This window comes from Sus scrofa, unplaced genomic scaffold (genome assembly GCF_000003025.6).
Source record: "Sus scrofa isolate TJ Tabasco breed Duroc unplaced genomic scaffold, Sscrofa11.1 Contig2697, whole genome shotgun sequence".
NCBI classification, from domain to species: Eukaryota; Metazoa; Chordata; class Mammalia; order Artiodactyla; family Suidae; genus Sus; species Sus scrofa.
This window is the reverse complement of record NW_018085150.1, coordinates 1-16983: the sequence shown is the minus strand read 5'-3', so window position 1 is coordinate 16983 and position 16983 is coordinate 1. Positions and strand designations below refer to the sequence as shown.

The window sequence follows — 16983 nt, the reverse complement described above, 5'->3', positions numbered from 1 at the left end:
GGGGTGGGGAGCAGGTCCAGTTTTGAAAGCTCAGGCCTGGGAGTTCCCGTCGTGGCACAGTGATTAACAAATCTGACTAGCAACCATGAGGTTGCGGGTTCGATCCCTGGCCTTCCTCATTGTGTTAAGGGTCCGGAGTTGCTGTGCGCTGTGGTATAGGTCACAGACGTGGCTCCCATCCTGCGTTGCTCTGGCTCTGGTGGAGGCCGGCGGCTACAGCTCTGATTAGACCCCTAGCCTGGGAACCCCCATATGCCACAAGAATGGCCCACGAAATGGCAAAGAGCCAAAAAAAAGGAAAAAAAAAGGAAGGGAAAGAAACCACAGGCCCTGTTAGCAAAGTATAGACTTGGGAACTACATCCAATCTCTTGGGATAAATTATGAAGAAGAGAATATGGCAAAAGAATGTACATATAAGTATATCTGGATTGCTCTACACAGAAGAAGTTGGCACAACACTGTAAATCAACTATGCTTTAATGTAAAACAAACTATAAAGACAAGCAAAACAGCAAGAGTTCTCTGTTCCCTGACGTAGCCTCCACAGCTCTGCTGCATTCCACGTGCAGGCTGCAGAGCATAGAGCTACCTCCTTCAAGGGCAGGTACACCTAGACCTACGCCACATGTCTGTGTGCAGAGAGAAAAACAACATAACACGTGAGCCTCCCATATATGTGTCTCCATGGCGCGTTGATTCCTCTGAGTTAAAGTTACTTAAAGAGCATCCAACGCAGAGCGTCCTTCTGACCCCCTCTGTGTCCCTGAAGGAAGAATCAAACCTCCCCTGGGCAGGTGCACCTGCTGCATCTGGAGGGTCAACAGATTCGGGAATTCCGGCCTAGAGGCCTCTGTCAGCAAACCAATTCCCTTTTTTTAGTAGAAATAATTACTTTAGTTTAGTTTCATTTAGTTTTTATTTCCCAATGCATTATTTTTTCCTCTGTCATACAGCATGGTGACCCAGCTACGCATACATGGATACATTCTTTTTTTCTCACATTCTCTTGCTCCATCTTGTGACTAGACACAGTGTCCAATGTGACACAGCAGGATCTCATTGCTACTCCATTCCAAAGCAATAGTCTGCATCTATTAACCCCAAGCTCTCAAACCCTCCCACTCCCTCTTGGCAAACACAAGTCTCTTCTCCAAGTCCATGATTTTCTTTTCTGTGGAGCGGATCGTTCATTCTGTCTGCTAGATTCCAGATATAAGCGACATCATGTGGTACTGGTCTTTCTCTGTCTCACTTACTTCACTCAGGATGAGGGTCTCCAATTCCATCCATGCGGCTGCAAATGGCATGGTTCTGTTCTTTTTTATGGCTGAGTCGTATTCCATTGTGGGTATATGCCACATCTTCCTGATCCAATTGTCTGTTGATGGACATTTGGGTTGCTTCCACGTCTTGGCCGTTGTGAATAGTGCTGCAATGAACATGTGGGGGTGTGTGTCTTTTTCAAGGAAAGTTTTGTCCGGATATATGCCCAAGAGTGGGATTGCGGGGTCATATGGAAGTTCTATGTATAGTTTTCTAAGGTATCGCCACACTGTTCTCTAGAGTGGTTGTACCAGCTTACGTTCCCACCAACAGTGCAGGAGGGTTCCCTTTTCTCCACACCCCCTCCAGCACTTGTTATGTGTGGACGTGCTAACGATGGCCATTCTGACTGGGCGAGGTGGTATCTCAGAGTAATTCTGGTTTGAGGTCCCCTAATATTCAGGGACGGTGAGCATGTCTCATGTGCTTGTTGGCCATCAGTATATCCTCCTAGGAGAAATGTCTATTCAGATCTTTTGCCCATTTTCTCAGTGGGTTGTGGGATTTTATGCTGTTGAGTTACATAAGCTGTGTGTGTGTTTTAGAGACTAAGCCCTTGTCAGTTGCATCATTTGAAAATACTTCTCCCATTCTGTAAGCTGTCTCTTGGTTTTTCTTTCTCCTTTTCTTTGCTGAGCAAATGCTTGTCAGTTTGATGAGGTTCCATCGCTTTATTTTTGCTCTTATTTCTGTTGCTCTGGGAGACTGACCAGAGAAAACCTTGGTAAGGTTGATGTCAGAGAATGTTCTGCCTGTGTTCCCTTCCAGGACTTTGATGGTGTCTTGTCTCACACCGAAGACTCTCAGCCACGTTGAGTTTATATCTGTGCATGGTGTGCGGGGGTGTTCTGCTTTCCATGCAGCTGCCCAGGTTTCCCAGCACTTCTTGCTGAAGAGACAGTCTTTTCCCATTTTTCTGTCCTTGCCTCCTTTGGCAAAGATTAAGTGACCATAGGTGTCGGGGCTTGCTTCCAGGTTCTCTCTTCTGATCCCGTGGTCTGTCTGTCGGTTTTGGTACCAGTACCACACGGTCCTGAGGACTGAGGCTTTGCGATGTTGCCTGAGGTCTGGGAGAGTGATGCCTCCTGCTTGGTTTGTGTTCCTCAGGATTGCGTTGGCAATTCTGGGTCTTTGGTGGCTCCATAGAAATGTTTGGATAGTTTGTTGCACTTCTGTGAAAAAATGTCATGGGTAATTAGATAGGGATTGTGTTGAACCTGCAGATCGCTTTGGAGGTATGGCCATTTTTCACAGCATTAAGTTTTCCAACCCAGGAGCATGGACTATCTTTCCCTTTCTTTCCGTCTTCTTTCCTTTCTTGATGAAAGTTTTATAGCTCTCGGCATACAGGTCCTCTGCCCCCTTGGTCAGGTGTATTCCCAGGTGTTTGCATTTTGGGGGTGCAATTGTAAAAGGTATTGTGCCTTCACATTCCTTCTCTAAAGTTTCATTGTGCGTAGACAGAAATGTGACTGATTTCTGAATGTGAATCTTGCATCCTGCTACTTTGCTGAATTTGGTGATCAGTTCAATGCTTGCTGCATTGAGTCCTTAGGGTTTTCTGAATTTAGTGTCTCTCGTCTGCCTGCAGTGACAGTTATATCTCTTCTCTTCCTATGTGGATGCCTTTATTTCTTTTGCCTGCCAATATCTTTGATGGATATAGACGCAAAAGTTCACAATGAAGTTTTAGCCAACCAAATCAACAACATATAGCAGGAATGTCATTGCCCAGTGGGACATCCAGGTCACAAGGATGGTTCCATATGCACTAGTAACGGCCATACCCAACTATGGAAAGAAGAGTCAAAGCCATATGATCATCTCAACAGAGCAGACAAAAGCATCTGAACAGTCCAGCCATCACTTATGATAACAACTCTCACACAGTGGGTATAGAGGGAATACTCCTTCACAGAAGCAAAGCCTTTTATGACAAACCCACAGCAAATACAATACTCAATGGAGACAAACCGAAAGCCTTCCACTAAAATCTGGAACAAGGCAGGGATGCCCACTCTCACCACCGCTATTCAACAGAGGGTTGGAAGTCCTGGCCACAGCCATCAGACAAACAAAAGAAACATGCTCGTTTTCTAATACACTGTTGTTAGCATACAGAAAGGCAACCTCTCTCCGAAAGGTGATTTTGTATCCTGCTACTCTGCTGAGTTCTTGATCAGGTTGGGACGTTCCGGTGTGGAGTCCTTCCAGTTTTTCTACAGACTCTCATGTCATCTGCTTAGAGTGATCATTTTACCTCTTCCCGCCTGGTTGGAAGAGGGATTTCCTGTGGCCTGGGGTGTGGCTGGGACTCCCATACTCTGTTGAGGGGGGTGAGAGTGGGCACCCCTTTTTGTTCGATTTCACTGAGACTTTCCGTTTTCTCTGTTGAGTATTTCATTGGATACGGGTTTGTCAACGCATTTGTCATCGTAAATTGGTCCTTCATACCAACTTGGATAAGAGGTTTTGTCATGAGCGCATGTGGGATTGTCTGAAATGCTTTTTCTGCATCTATTGAGAATAGCATGTGGTTTTGGACTTTTCTTAACGTGGTTTTTTGAACAGATTTCGTTGTGTTAGGTTGAACCATCCTTGCGAACGTGATATGAACCGCATAGGCCATGGTGAATGCTTGGTTTTATGACTTGTTGGAATCCTTTGGCTACATTGGTTGAGAATGTACATTAGGTTTTAGGGAGTGTTAATGACATATGCAATTGCATTTCTAGTGACAGTTCTGGTCCAATGGCGTATTTCTACCTAATTCGGTTCGTGTGGGCTCTCTGACTCTAGAAACTTGTCCATTTTGTCTAGGATGTCAAAGTTATGGGGCTGTCATTGCTCATGGTGTTCTCTTGGGATTTTTTGTGCCTCTGCAGCATCCATTAAGATATTTCCTTTCTCATTTCTTGTTTTGCTAATTGGTTTCTCTCTCACGTCTTCATGGTGAGTCTGTCCAGATGCTGGGCAATTTGATTTACCCTTTCAAAGTACCATCTCCTGGTTTGATTGTGTGTTTTCTAGTTTTAAAACAATTTATTATACTAGACTTACAAGGTTCTAAAATTTCTGCTCTATAGCAACATGAACCAGTTATATATATATGAGCAACCATTTTTTTTTTTTTCTGAAGTGTTATTTTACTGATTTCTTCTCGGCTCCATATGATGACCATCCTTCTGCTGACCTTCCAGGGTTTGTTTTTTTTTTCTTTTTCTCTAATCTTTTAGGTGATAGCTTAGGCTGCATAGCCCTCAACGTCCCTGTAATAACTCCTTTGGAGGCATCCCATAGATTTGGAAAGGCTGTGTTTTCATGTCATTTTCCTTGAGGTGATTTGATTTTCCTTTTGATTTCCTGATTGAACACTGGATTTTTAGAAGTATGTATTTAACTGTACAGGCACACAAGTTTTACACATTTTGACAGGAATGATGTCTTTGCATAAGTATAGGCATTTGAGAACATGCAACCACTATGGAGAACAGTAGGGAGGTTACTTAAAAATGAAGCACAGAACTGCCGAATACTCCAGAGGACCCAGCCAGAGCATCTGTATAAAGGAAACCCATAAATCCAAAATAGACACTAGAGATATATGAGAAACTCCCATGAACCCTAAGGATACATTCCAAGGTAAATACGACGGGGGAACAATACCATTGTGTGCTTTAGATGGAACGGGATCTGCGCCCCGGCAGCTGTGTCCACTCTGTCTTGCAGTTGCTTCAGGGGACAGGTGGGTCCAGCAGGAGGAGCACAAGTGCAGACACAAGGAGGGACTCCCAGCACGTGTGTGTCCTTGAGACGCCACAGAACGCTACGCCCCTGGGTGAGGTTCTTTTCTGCATCTGGGGAAAACAATGACTTCTCCGTCAGCGCTTTGTGTGCCACGGTAGAAATCAGAATGGCCCACGAGTGACAGGTGTCTACCGTGACGAAACTGATGCAATGAAGAGACATCTTCGTAGAGGCCATCCAACCGACCAGCATCAGGACCCTCATGCCTGCCTTGGGCACCTGCCACTTTGAGGCCATGCGATGCCATAACCGTTATATACTAGGAGGACATGCAAATAGGTTCCTCCTCAGCAGATAAAACCAGCCCCTGCCATCACCCTGCAGCTCTGGCAAGGAGCCCCAGCCCAGGATCCCGTTCTGTGATCCGGAAAGAACACAGACCACCCGCCATGGAGTTTCGGCTGAACTGGGTGGTCTTGTTTGCTCTCTTACAAGGTAAAACCTGGAGGGAGGAAAAAAGAGGATTTGAGGGCACCTCAGTGTGCGTGTGACAGTTTTCTGACCAGGATGTCTTTGTGTTTGCAGGTGTCCAGGGTGAGGAGAAGCTGGTGGAGTCTGGAGGAGGCCTGGTGCAGCCTGGGGGGTCTCTGAGACTCTCCTGTGTCGGCTCTGGATTCGACTTCAGTGACTACGCTTTCAGCTGGGTCTGCCAGGCTCCAGGGAAGGGGCTGGAGTGGCTGGCAGCTATTAGTACTAGTGGGGTAGCACCTACTACGCAGACTCTGTGAAGGGCCGATTCACCATCTCCAAAGACAACTCCCAGAACACGGCCTATCTGCAAATGAACAGCCTGAGAACCGAAGACACGGCCCGCTATTACTGTGCAACAGGCACAGTGAGGGGAAAGCAGTCTGAGCCCAGACAAAAACCTCCTTGCAAGTACACAGGGTCTGGGCTGCAGGGGGCACTCATGACCCACAACCACTATGTGTATGTTTCCTGCCCAGGAGCAGGTGCAGAGGGAGGTGAAGGGCTGGTTTCCTGCCAGGGTCTCGGGCTGCCTCTCCATGTAGCATCTCCCTGGGGATCCTCTTTGGACACATGATTCTGTGCTTACACTACAGGCTCTGCAACACAAAGGCCCTCTGAGACAGGAAGAAACACTTTCGTGTCATGCACAATAGACATGGAGTAAGTTATAATTTCAATTCCTGATTGTTCTCGTCCAAATATTGAAAAAATTGAGCAGGTTCATACATACCACACTGGCTTTAAGCAGAGGGAATCATAGACCTGCTTCCTCCTTTGGAATCTCAGTCCTTGCTTGCTGTTAGGTTGGCAGACACTGCCAGGGTCGTGGCTCCTTGCTTTCCTGTAATTCTGATGCATGCAGAGCCTAAAAGCAGGGTATCACACCAGGACCCTCACGGGCCCCCAGGAATGATGCCTGGTAGAGAGGACGTGGGTGGAGTGTCCTTTCTCGGCTCTTGCTTCCAGGTCCAATACACTCTCCTTCGACGGAGGTGAAGCCTGCATCCTGTTCTGCTCTGTGGGTGACATGGTGACAAATAGGAACCATGAAATTATCTCAATCAACACGTAGATAATTGGTCGGGAACGTTTACACTCAGGCAGATGATAACATGTGGATTTTCTGCAAGTGCTGTAACCAATGGGCAGGATCCCGCCTTCACCACACAGTCCGAGGTGAGCACTAGGCAGCAAGAGATACACCCCTGCTCTCATTCCAGGAAGCAATCACTGCAACCTCACTAGCCATTGCCAACTCTCTCCAGGAATTCCTGTGAGGGTAGGGAGCAGGTCCAGTTTTGGAAGCACAGGCCTTAATTACCAATGTACAGCACTGGGAACTACATCCATCTCTTGGGAAAAATATGAAGAGAGATATGAGAAAGAATGTAATATAGTATATCTGGATCGCTTCACAGAGAAGAGTTGGCACAACACTGTAATCAACTATGCTTTAAAGTAATAAACAATAAACACACGCCTAACACCAAGAGTTCTCTGTTCCCTGATGTAGGCTCCACAGCTCTGCTGCACTCCACGTGCAGGCTTCAGAGTGTAGCTCTACCTCCTTCAAGGCAGTACACCTAGACCTACCCCACATGTTGTGTGCAGATAGAAAACAACATAACACGTGAGCCTTCCCATATATGTGTCTCCATGGCAGGTTGATTACTTTCTGAGTTAAGTTACTAGCAGAAACCCAACACAGAGAGACATCTGACCCCCTCTGCGTCCCTGAGGCAGAATCAGACCTCCCTGGGAAGGTGCACCTGCTCCATCTGGAGGGTCAGCAGATTCGGGAATTCGGCCTAGGGCCTCTATAAGCCACACCAATTCCTTCCGCCATACTGCCCACACCCACCCTCTGCTCAGGGTCTTCCCTCACTGGGCACTCAAAGGATGCATGTCTTCTTTCCTTTAGTTGCATAGTATCATTGATTGTCCATGTTCTATCAATGGCTGCTGTAAACTGTCTATTTTCTGTTTCTCATATGCTCTTCAATCGTGTTTTCACACAGTGGCTGGATGTTCTTCCCTGGGCAAGACATCAGGACCTCCCGGCTCATTCATTCTCACGCGGTCCTTGACGTCTACTAACCCAAACTTCCAGGCCATCCCGCGCCCTCCCTCTGAACCTTGGCAACCCAGGTCTGCTCTCCGTGCGTGTGACTCGGTGTCCCTCTCTAGACAGTTTCATCTGTGTGTGTATCAGGTTCCACATATAAGTGATGTGTGGTATTTGTCCTTCTCTTTGTGACTCACGTCGCTTAGGCGGAGAATCTCCAACATTGCGTCAAGGTTGCAGCAAATGGCATCATTTCCTCCTTCTACACCCTCAGTGGGATTCCATCGTGCATAAGTTCCCAATCGACTTAAACTGTCTCTTCCTCTGTCAAGGGACATTTAGGTTGTTTCCACGCCTCTGTTATTGTGAATAGGGCTGCAAAACATATAACTGTGCATGCGTTTGCTTGTTTGTTTGGTTTTTTTGAAAAGTTTGTAGACTTATTGTGCAGGAGTGATTGCTGGATCCCATGGCAGTTCTCTGTGGAGTTTTTGGAAGACCTTCCATCCTGTGTTCCACAGCGGTTGTACCAGGTTACATTCCCACCACAGTCAGGAGGGTTGCCTTTTCTCCATGTCCTCTCCAGCATTTGCTCTTTGTAGACGTAGAAATAATGGCCATTCTGATCCGTGTGAGGCGGTACCTCATCAAGTGTTGACTTGCATTTCCCTAATAATTAGCGATGTGGAGCATTTTTCCATGTGCCTACTGCCTATCCCTATGTTTTCTGTGTAATGACCCTAAGTTATGACATCTCTGATCTGAGTGAAGTATGACCTGTGTAATCCACTGATTCTCCACTGCTTGTTGTTACTTCCCCTAAAGACGAAGAACCCTGCTGCCACCACTGAAATCCAGAACTTCGCATTTCAATTTCACATGCACAGTAGTCAGAGTGCCGTTACCACAAACCTGCTGGAAACACCGTCATCGACCAAGGTCCAGGGCTTAAGGACAGTGTCTTCAGACTGGAGTCCCCAGACTCCACTCAATTCCAGAGGTCCTTAGATCAGAAAGCTTTTTCCTACCTTCTTCAGTCAAGGGGATTCACAGGTTCACAGTCACATTAGGTAGTACTATACAGCCTGCGTTGTTCCTTCCTTGAGCCTCGGAACTCCCAAAGACCTGTGTTTGTATGAATAAGGTTCACTCTTTCTGATATTAATGTGGGGTTTTGAGAGTTCCGAGTGCCATGGTTCCAGCTCTGCTGATTTGTAGCGAAGGAGTTCATTATCCTTAAATGCTGCCTTTGCTTCACCTGCTATTTGCGTGTTCTCTAAGTTTTTGGTGAATAATGATCTGCTTCATACGTCGGTAGCATTCCTTTAGCCAGAATATCAAGTAAATGAGATCACAAATGGTAAGGCTGATTTTTGCCTTCAACACATCCATTTGTGTATATTTATGCTCTCCTCATGAGAGATAGAGTTGCAGTTAAATGACTCTAAAAAATTCAGCCAAATGGAAACATCTCTGAGGTTCTGCCTGTGTTTCCCTCCAGGAGTTGTAGAGAGTCTGGATTCACATTTAGGTCTTCATTCCCTTTGGAGTTTGAGTTTTGTGTGGGGTCAGACAATCCTGTAATTTCATTCCCTTGCATGCAGGTGTCCAGTTTTCCCAGCACCATTGGTTGAAGGTGCGATCGTTGCTCCACTGAATGACCTTGCCTCCTTTGTCATAGATGAATTGGCCATAGGCGATGGGGTTATTTCTGGGCTTTCTATCGGGTTCCACTGAGCTCTGTTACTGCTTTCGTGCCCGGCCATAATGACTGAAGCTTTGTAGTAGTCGTGCGTGAGATCAGGGAGCCTGGTTCCTCCGGGCCCCTTTTTTCTTTTCAATGTAGTTCTGGCTTTTCAAGGTCTTTTGTGTTTCCATACACATTTCAAACGTCTGTGTTCTCGTCTATAAGGAATGTCCTTGGTGAGGTGAGAGGGATTACCCTGACTCTGCAGAGTGCCTTAGGTAGGCTTGTCATTTTGACTATCTTGAGTCTTCCAACCCAAGAGCATGGTATATTTGCCCATCAATTTGTGTCTTTGATGTCTTTCCTCAGAGTCTGGTAGTTTCAGACCACAAGCGTTTTGGCCCTTTGGGAAGCATATTCCTAGGTACTTTATTCCGTTTACTGCAAGGGTGAACGAGATTGTGTCCCTAATGGCTCTTTCGGATCTTTCATTGCTGGTATATGGAAATGCAGTGGATTTATCTGTATTAATGTGTATCCTGAGACTTATCAAATGCACTGATGAGCTTTAAAGTCTTCTGGAGTGTCTTTAGAGCATTTTCTAGGTGTAGACGCATGTCATCTGCATACAGGGGTAGTTTGACTTCTTCTTTTCCAGTCTGGAGTCCCTTCTTTCTCTTTCTCCTCTGATTGCCATGGCTCAGCCTTCCAAGTGTGTGTTGAATAGCACTGGTGAAGGAGGACATCCTTGTCCGGTTCCTCATCTTAGTGGATGTGCTTTCAGTTTGTCACCACTGGGAATGATATTGGCTGGGGGCTGGTCAGATATGGCTTTTATTATGTTTACTTTAGTATCTTGCCCACTCTCTTGAGAGTGATTATCCGGAACGGGTGTGAGTCTTTTGAAAGCTTTTTCTGCAGCTCTTGAGATGATCACATGGTTTTTATTTTTCATTTTGTTGATATGGCGTATCACATCCATAGATTTGTGGATATTGAGGAATCCTTGCATCCCTGGGATAAATCCTTCTTTATTTCCGGAGGCCAGCTCCGGTGGCCAGGGAGTGTACACTTTTTCCCGAAGGAGAGGGATGCGTGTCGGCTAATGCACACGGAGACAGCCTCTTTGTCCCTTCTTTCGGGGCGCTAGACTGCTCAAATTTTATTGGCATAAGTGGTTGATTATATAGACAGTTTCTAACTACAGATTACATCAGGGTGTTGAAAGTACATCGGTTACTTTTACATGGTCCAGCAGCTATACATCACGTTCTAACATCTTTGTCTTAACTAAATTTAGCGAGTAGAATTTAAGGGCATTTAGGTACAATACATCATGTGGAAAGGAGGAGACTCAGTGCAAATCATCCCACGGCCAGCCAGTCTCCACAAGTCGAAGAGGTCACGGACACAAGCATTTGGCATTCAGAAATCTTGTTTTTAGACTGCTGCTTATTCTTAAAGCATTACGACAAGGAGGCAGTGTAAGAAAATATAAACCAACTTAACTAGCTATCACTTAAGAGCTTCTATAACTCATTGCTAGGTGTCTTTCGATCAAGAATAATTTATGTCTAACTTCTATTAACCTCATTAAATCCTAACTCTAAAGTTTACTGTATAGCTAGTTAGTAGATAAACACTGTTTTAACTAAGTTGCATTTAAATAGGGGAAAGTCCCTCAAGAGGAAATTCTTATTATATTATTGTTGTAACTTTGTTAAATCACAAATCACCGCAGGAAAATAAGAATGGAAAAGAAGAATAATAAGCAAATACTCAGGAAAGACTGAGGAAAACTAAATAACAAATAAAACAACAGGAACGTCTAGGTCACCTGAGGAACAATCCATGTTCTCCCGGTGCAAACATGGAAATTGTTTTCCCAGGAAAGCCCAATTCTTCCCCATCCACATCAACATGAGAGCTGTGTAACGGAGGCCTGCCCTCGGCTTGCACTGTTCAGGTGAGCTTTTATCCCGTCCAGAAGCCACCTTCGGCTGGTACCATTCAGGTGAGCTCCCTTCCTTGTTAGGAACCTGCCTTCAGGTTTTTCTGCCGTCAGGCAAGCTCCTTTTTTTGAGTCCCTGCATCTCCTCGGATCCCCGCACTCTATCATGGTGTATGATCCTGCTTGCTTGCTTTCTTTGGGTTTTTCTTCCTTTTTTTTTTTTTTTTTTTTTTTTTTTTTTGTTCTTTTACAATTCTGGTCCTTTTACGGTTCTGCACAATTTTTCATCGGTTGTAAAAGTTCTGTTTAAAAAAAAAAAGTCACTGGTAATTGAAACGGGATTGAATTACATTTGTAGATTTCTTTGGGCATTATGGCCATTTTAAGGATATCGATTCTTCCAAGCCAGGAGCATGGGATAGCTTTCCATTTCTTTGAATCCTTTTTCATTTCCTTGATGAAAGTTTTATAGTTCCCAGTCTAAGAAAGTTTCACCCCGGGCAGCATATTCCTAAGGATTCCGTTTGGGGGGGGTGCAATTTTTAAAGGTTGTATTACTTTATATTCCTTTTCTAAGAGATCATTGCTATTATACAGACATGCAAACTGTTCCTGAATGTTAATCTTGTATCCTGATAATTGGCTGAATTCGCTGGTCAGTTTGAGCAGGTTTTCTGCAGAGTATTTTGATTGTTATATATACTATCATGTCATCTTCATAACGATACAATTTTATCTCTTCTCTCCAATGTGATACACTGTAGTTCTTTTGTTGGTCTCATACCATTCAAGACGTCCAACCCTGTTGAATAAAGCGATGAGAGTGGCATTCTTGTCTTGTTCGGACTTAGGTGAACTCTCCAGCTTTGCTCCACCAGCATCACGTTGGCTGAAGGCTTCTCAAAATGAATTTTAGTTATGTTCATGCCCTTAAGACAACTGTGTGAGTTTTCATCATGGGTGGATGTTGGATTTTGTCGAATGCTTGTTCTGCATCTCCTGAGATAAGCTGTGGTTTTGACTTTCTTAGTGTGTGTATATCATAGATTCACTTGCCTATGTTGAACACCTTGTGACTTGCATGCATCCCACTTGCTCGTGGTATATGCTTTTTTTTCTGTGCTCTTGGATTTTTGGTGAAAATTTGTTGACTATATTTGTAGAGAGTGTTCTATTACATAACAACTTCATTTCTAGTGATAGGCCTGGTCAAATGATGTATTTCTTCCTAATTCACTTTGGTGGGCCGTATGTCTCTAGAAACGTGTCCATTTCATCTAGGATGTCAAATTTGTTGGGACGTAATGGGTCATGGGGGTTCTCTTACATTTTTTTGTACTTCTGCAGTATCCATTGAGATTTCTCCCTTTCATTTCTCATGTTGTTGATTTGGTTTTTCTCTCTTCTTATTTGCTTGGTGAGTCTGGCCTGGGCTTGTCAATTGTCTTTACTTTTCAAAGAACCAGCTCTTGTGTTTTTTTTTTTTTTTTTTTTTGTCTTTTTGCTATTTCTTTGGGCCGCTCCCGCGGCATATGGGAGGTTCCCAGGCTAGGGTCGATCGGAGCTGTGCCACCGGCCTACGCCAGAACCACAGCAACGTGGGATCCGAGCCGCGTCTGCAACCTACACCACAGCTCACGGCAACGCCGGATCGTTAACCACTGAGCAAGGGCAGGACCGAACCCGCACCTCATGGTTCCTAGTCGGATTCGTTAACCACTGCGCCACGATGGAACTCCAGCTCTTGTTTTGATTGATATTTTCTTATTGTTTAACATATATTTAAATATATTTATTTGCAATGTTCAAACAATTTCTGCTGTATGTCAAAGTGACACGGATACATGTGTGTGTGTGTGTGTGGTGTTGTGTGTGTCTGTGTGTGTGTGTGTATTTGCTTTTCTCTATAGCCTTTCGAATCTCTGTTTTACTCTTTTCCTCTCTAATCCTTATGGTTTCCTTCCTTCTGCTGACGTTAGAGGTTTTTTTGGTTTTCCTTTGTTCCAGTTCATTTAGGTGGTAGGTTATGTTGCTGCTATGAGGCCTCCATTGCTATAAACGTCCCTCAGAGACCCTGCTTGGGCACATCCCATAGATTTTGAATGGTTGTGTTTGCATTGTCTTCTTTCTCGAGGTAGTTTTTAAGTGCTTTTTATTTTTTATTGCATTTTTAGGGCAGCACTTGGCATTGGAATTTTCCAGGCTAGGGGTCGAATAGGAGCTACAGTTGCTGGCCACCGCCACAGCACAAGCCACAGCGACTTGGGATGGAGCCAAGACTGCAGCCTACGCAAGCTCACAGCAATGCAGATCCTTAACCAATGGGCAAGAATGGTCTCGAGCACGCACACTCATGATACGAGTTGGACTGATTCTGTGCTACGATGGAAATGTCTATAATTTCCTTTTTGATTTCCACTGACCGTCGGATTCACTAGCATGGTTTTCCAGTCTCCAGTGTGCAGGTTTTTCCCATTTTTTCCTACGATGATTCCTTAATGCATATTGACTTGTGAACTTCCACAGAACATAAATCCATAGATTTGAGAGCAGACAGTGTTTGCCGAGGGGGGAGGGGGGAGGGGCGGATGGGATGGGGTTGTGGTTATCGATGCACATCCGGCATTGGGAGTGGGAAAGCAGTGGGATCCGGCTGTTCAGCTCGGGTAACTGTATCGAGTCACTTGAGACAGAAAGATAGAGGATTCATGTGAGACACAGGGTTATATATGTGCATGTCAGGGTCACCTTGTGGTTCAATAAAAACTGACAGAGTACAGGAAATCAAATGTGACGGGAAAATCAGACATTGCTAACAGTCTAATGATAAACCTAATAGGATAAAATATGTTTAAAAAGAATGTTTATATAGTATGACGGAATCACTTTGCGTACGCAGAAGTTCACACAACAGGGAAAATCACTGTATCTCATGAAATAATTTTAAATTAAAAATGAAATACAGAACTACTGCATAACACAGATATCCCATTCGAGAATAGCTATACAAAAGAACACCATAAAGAGACACACTTTCCCATAACCCAAAGCACATTTTCATGCGATGGAAATCCTGTGAATTGGATTGTTTATGATCATCCTATAACTACAGATGTGATAAATTCATTGAGTATAAAAATAACGAAAACAAAAAGGTAAAATATTTAAAAAAAGAAACTCTAACATGTGCTCCAGTGGCCTCTCATTCAGTAAGCCCACGGTGGTTTGAATATGCATTATTTTTTCCTCAAACGTTAGCCTGCATTGACGTCAGAATTCTAACATAGGAGGATTGGGGTGAGCTTAAGAATTTGCATTTCTACCTAGTTCCAATGTGATGCTGATGCTGCTGGTTGGGTAACTCTGCTTTGGCGTACGCACAGGGTAACAGTGTTGCAGCAGAAAGTGAGATGAGACTACAGAACATCGTATTTATAGAGGTTTTAAATCTTGTTATTACCCTTCTTAATTAAGAATACGCGTTTTGTCAAAGACAGTCTCCGTAAAAACCTTTAGTTGCAACCCTACAGGTGATACCCCACAGTCTCTGTCCAGATCTAGAAGAAAAAAATGGCAAAGTGTGTGCAGGATTTATCACCTTGTCTACGACTGGCGTGTGGGTTGGGGGCAATGTAACTCTCAGTAAACACTTATGCCATGAAAGAGAAAATGAGAGGCTATTTGATTGAGATATCCAGGAAATTGCCGTCTAGCAACAGATCTGACTTATTCTATGCAGTAGTTATTTCACTTAATGGACAGGCTGCTTTGAAATGATATTGACGAGGTGTATTTTGCTAAGAAGACTGAATCTGTCTAGGTCGCAGTTGGCAAAAGCACGTGTATATATATATATATATAGAGAGAAGAGAGAGAGAGAGAGAGAGAGGGAGAGAGAGAGTAGATTTTCTGGTTCTGAACCAGTTACATGAGAAGAGAAGCCACTGGCTGATGCCCCTGGAGTTATTTTCGGTTCATATGGTCCTAGCATCTGAAACCTTTAATCCTATCAGTCATATGACTATGAATCTACCTCATCACATACAGAACAGAGCAGTTCACCGATAAAGGAAAATCCAGCCATTTCCTTGCTCCTTCGCACACATTTCTGATAATGACAGCAATGCAAATGGAATATGACGAATAGCTATGCCAGCTTATGCTTTACCTATGTGAGTGAAGTGAGCAGTAATGATGATTGGGCATATACTTTGTAGAAGGATAATTTCCTTCTTTCTTTTCCTCCTTTAGCAGGGAGACAAAGGAGGAAATAATTTATGGAAATATAAGATGTAGGAGGAAGAAGGGAACAATTCGGCATGAGCGCCAACTGCATACACCGCAAAAGCAGTCCCTCTCGCTCTCAGGCTCTCCCGTTACAATGATATTGTCTTCAGACGGATCTGGATGAAGCTTCTACTTATGTCAGGGGTTGAGAGAAGTGAGAGTTGCTTCTTCAATATGGCATCTGCATCTGTGCAGAACTCTTCTTAAATGTATTTTAACAACAACTACAAAAACAAAACATGCTTTGAGGAGTGCCCACCGTGTCTCAGTGGAAAGGAATCCGACTAGGAGCCTGAGGTTGCAGGTTCGATCCTGGCCTCGCTCGTGGGTTAAGGATATGGCATTGCCGTGAGCTGTGGTGTACGTCGCAGAATCGGCCGGATCCTGCTTTGCTGTGACTGTGGCAAAGGCCGGCAGTTGTAGCTCTGACTTGACGCCCTAGCCTGGGAACCTCCATAGGCCACGCGTGTGGCCCTCAAAGCAAAAACTCCACAACACAACCCACTTTAGAGACCGTTGTGATTTTCCCACAAATCCTGATGATAAATCAGGAATGATGCCAGAGAGAGGACTGGGGGAGTGTCCTTTCTGCTCTGCGTCAGTCATTACACTCTCCATCGACAGAGGTGAGCCTGCATCCTGTTCTGCTTGTGGTGACATGGTGACAAATAGGACCATGAAATTTATCTCAATCAACACGTAGATAATTGTCGGGAACGTTTACACTCAGGCAGTGATAGCATGGTGGATTTTGCAGTGCTGTAACAATGGCAGGATCGCCTTCACCACACAGTCCGAGGTGACATAGCAGAAGAGATACACCCCTGCTCTCATTCCAGGAAGCCGTCACTGCAACCTCACTAGCCATTGCCAACTCTCTCCAGGAATTCCTGTGAGGGGTAGGTAGCAGGTCCTGTTTTGGAAGCACAGCCCTGTTATCAATGTATAGGCTTGGGAGCTACATCCAATTTCTTGGTATAAATATGAAGAAGATAATGTGAGAAAAGAATGTACATATAAGTACAAAGGATCACTTTACAGCAAAAAAGGCACAACACTGTAAATCAACTCTGCTTTAGAGTAAAATAAACAAAAAAAGACAAGCCTAACAGCAAGAGTTCTCTGTTCCCTGATGTAGTCCACAGCTCTGCTGCATTCCATGTGCAGGCTGCAGGGCTTAGCTCTACCTCCATCAAAGGCAGGTACACCTAGACCTACCCCACATGGTGTGTGTGCAGATAGAAAAACAACATAACACATGAGCCTCCCATATATGTGTCTCAATGGCACGTTGATTACTCTGAGTTAAAGTGAATAAGAGAAACCCAACACAGAGAGGAACCATCTGACCTCCTCTGTGTCCCTGAAGGAAGAATCAACCTCCCCTTCT

The 16983-nt window shown here is 44.5% G+C and overlaps 1 pseudogene; it reads left to right on the top strand.

Annotated features, from left to right (window-relative positions):
* Window positions 1-5455: 5455 nt before the first annotated feature.
* On the top strand, window positions 5456-6062 carry LOC110258661 (annotated as a pseudogene).
* The last annotated feature ends 10921 nt before the right edge of the window (window positions 6063-16983 follow it).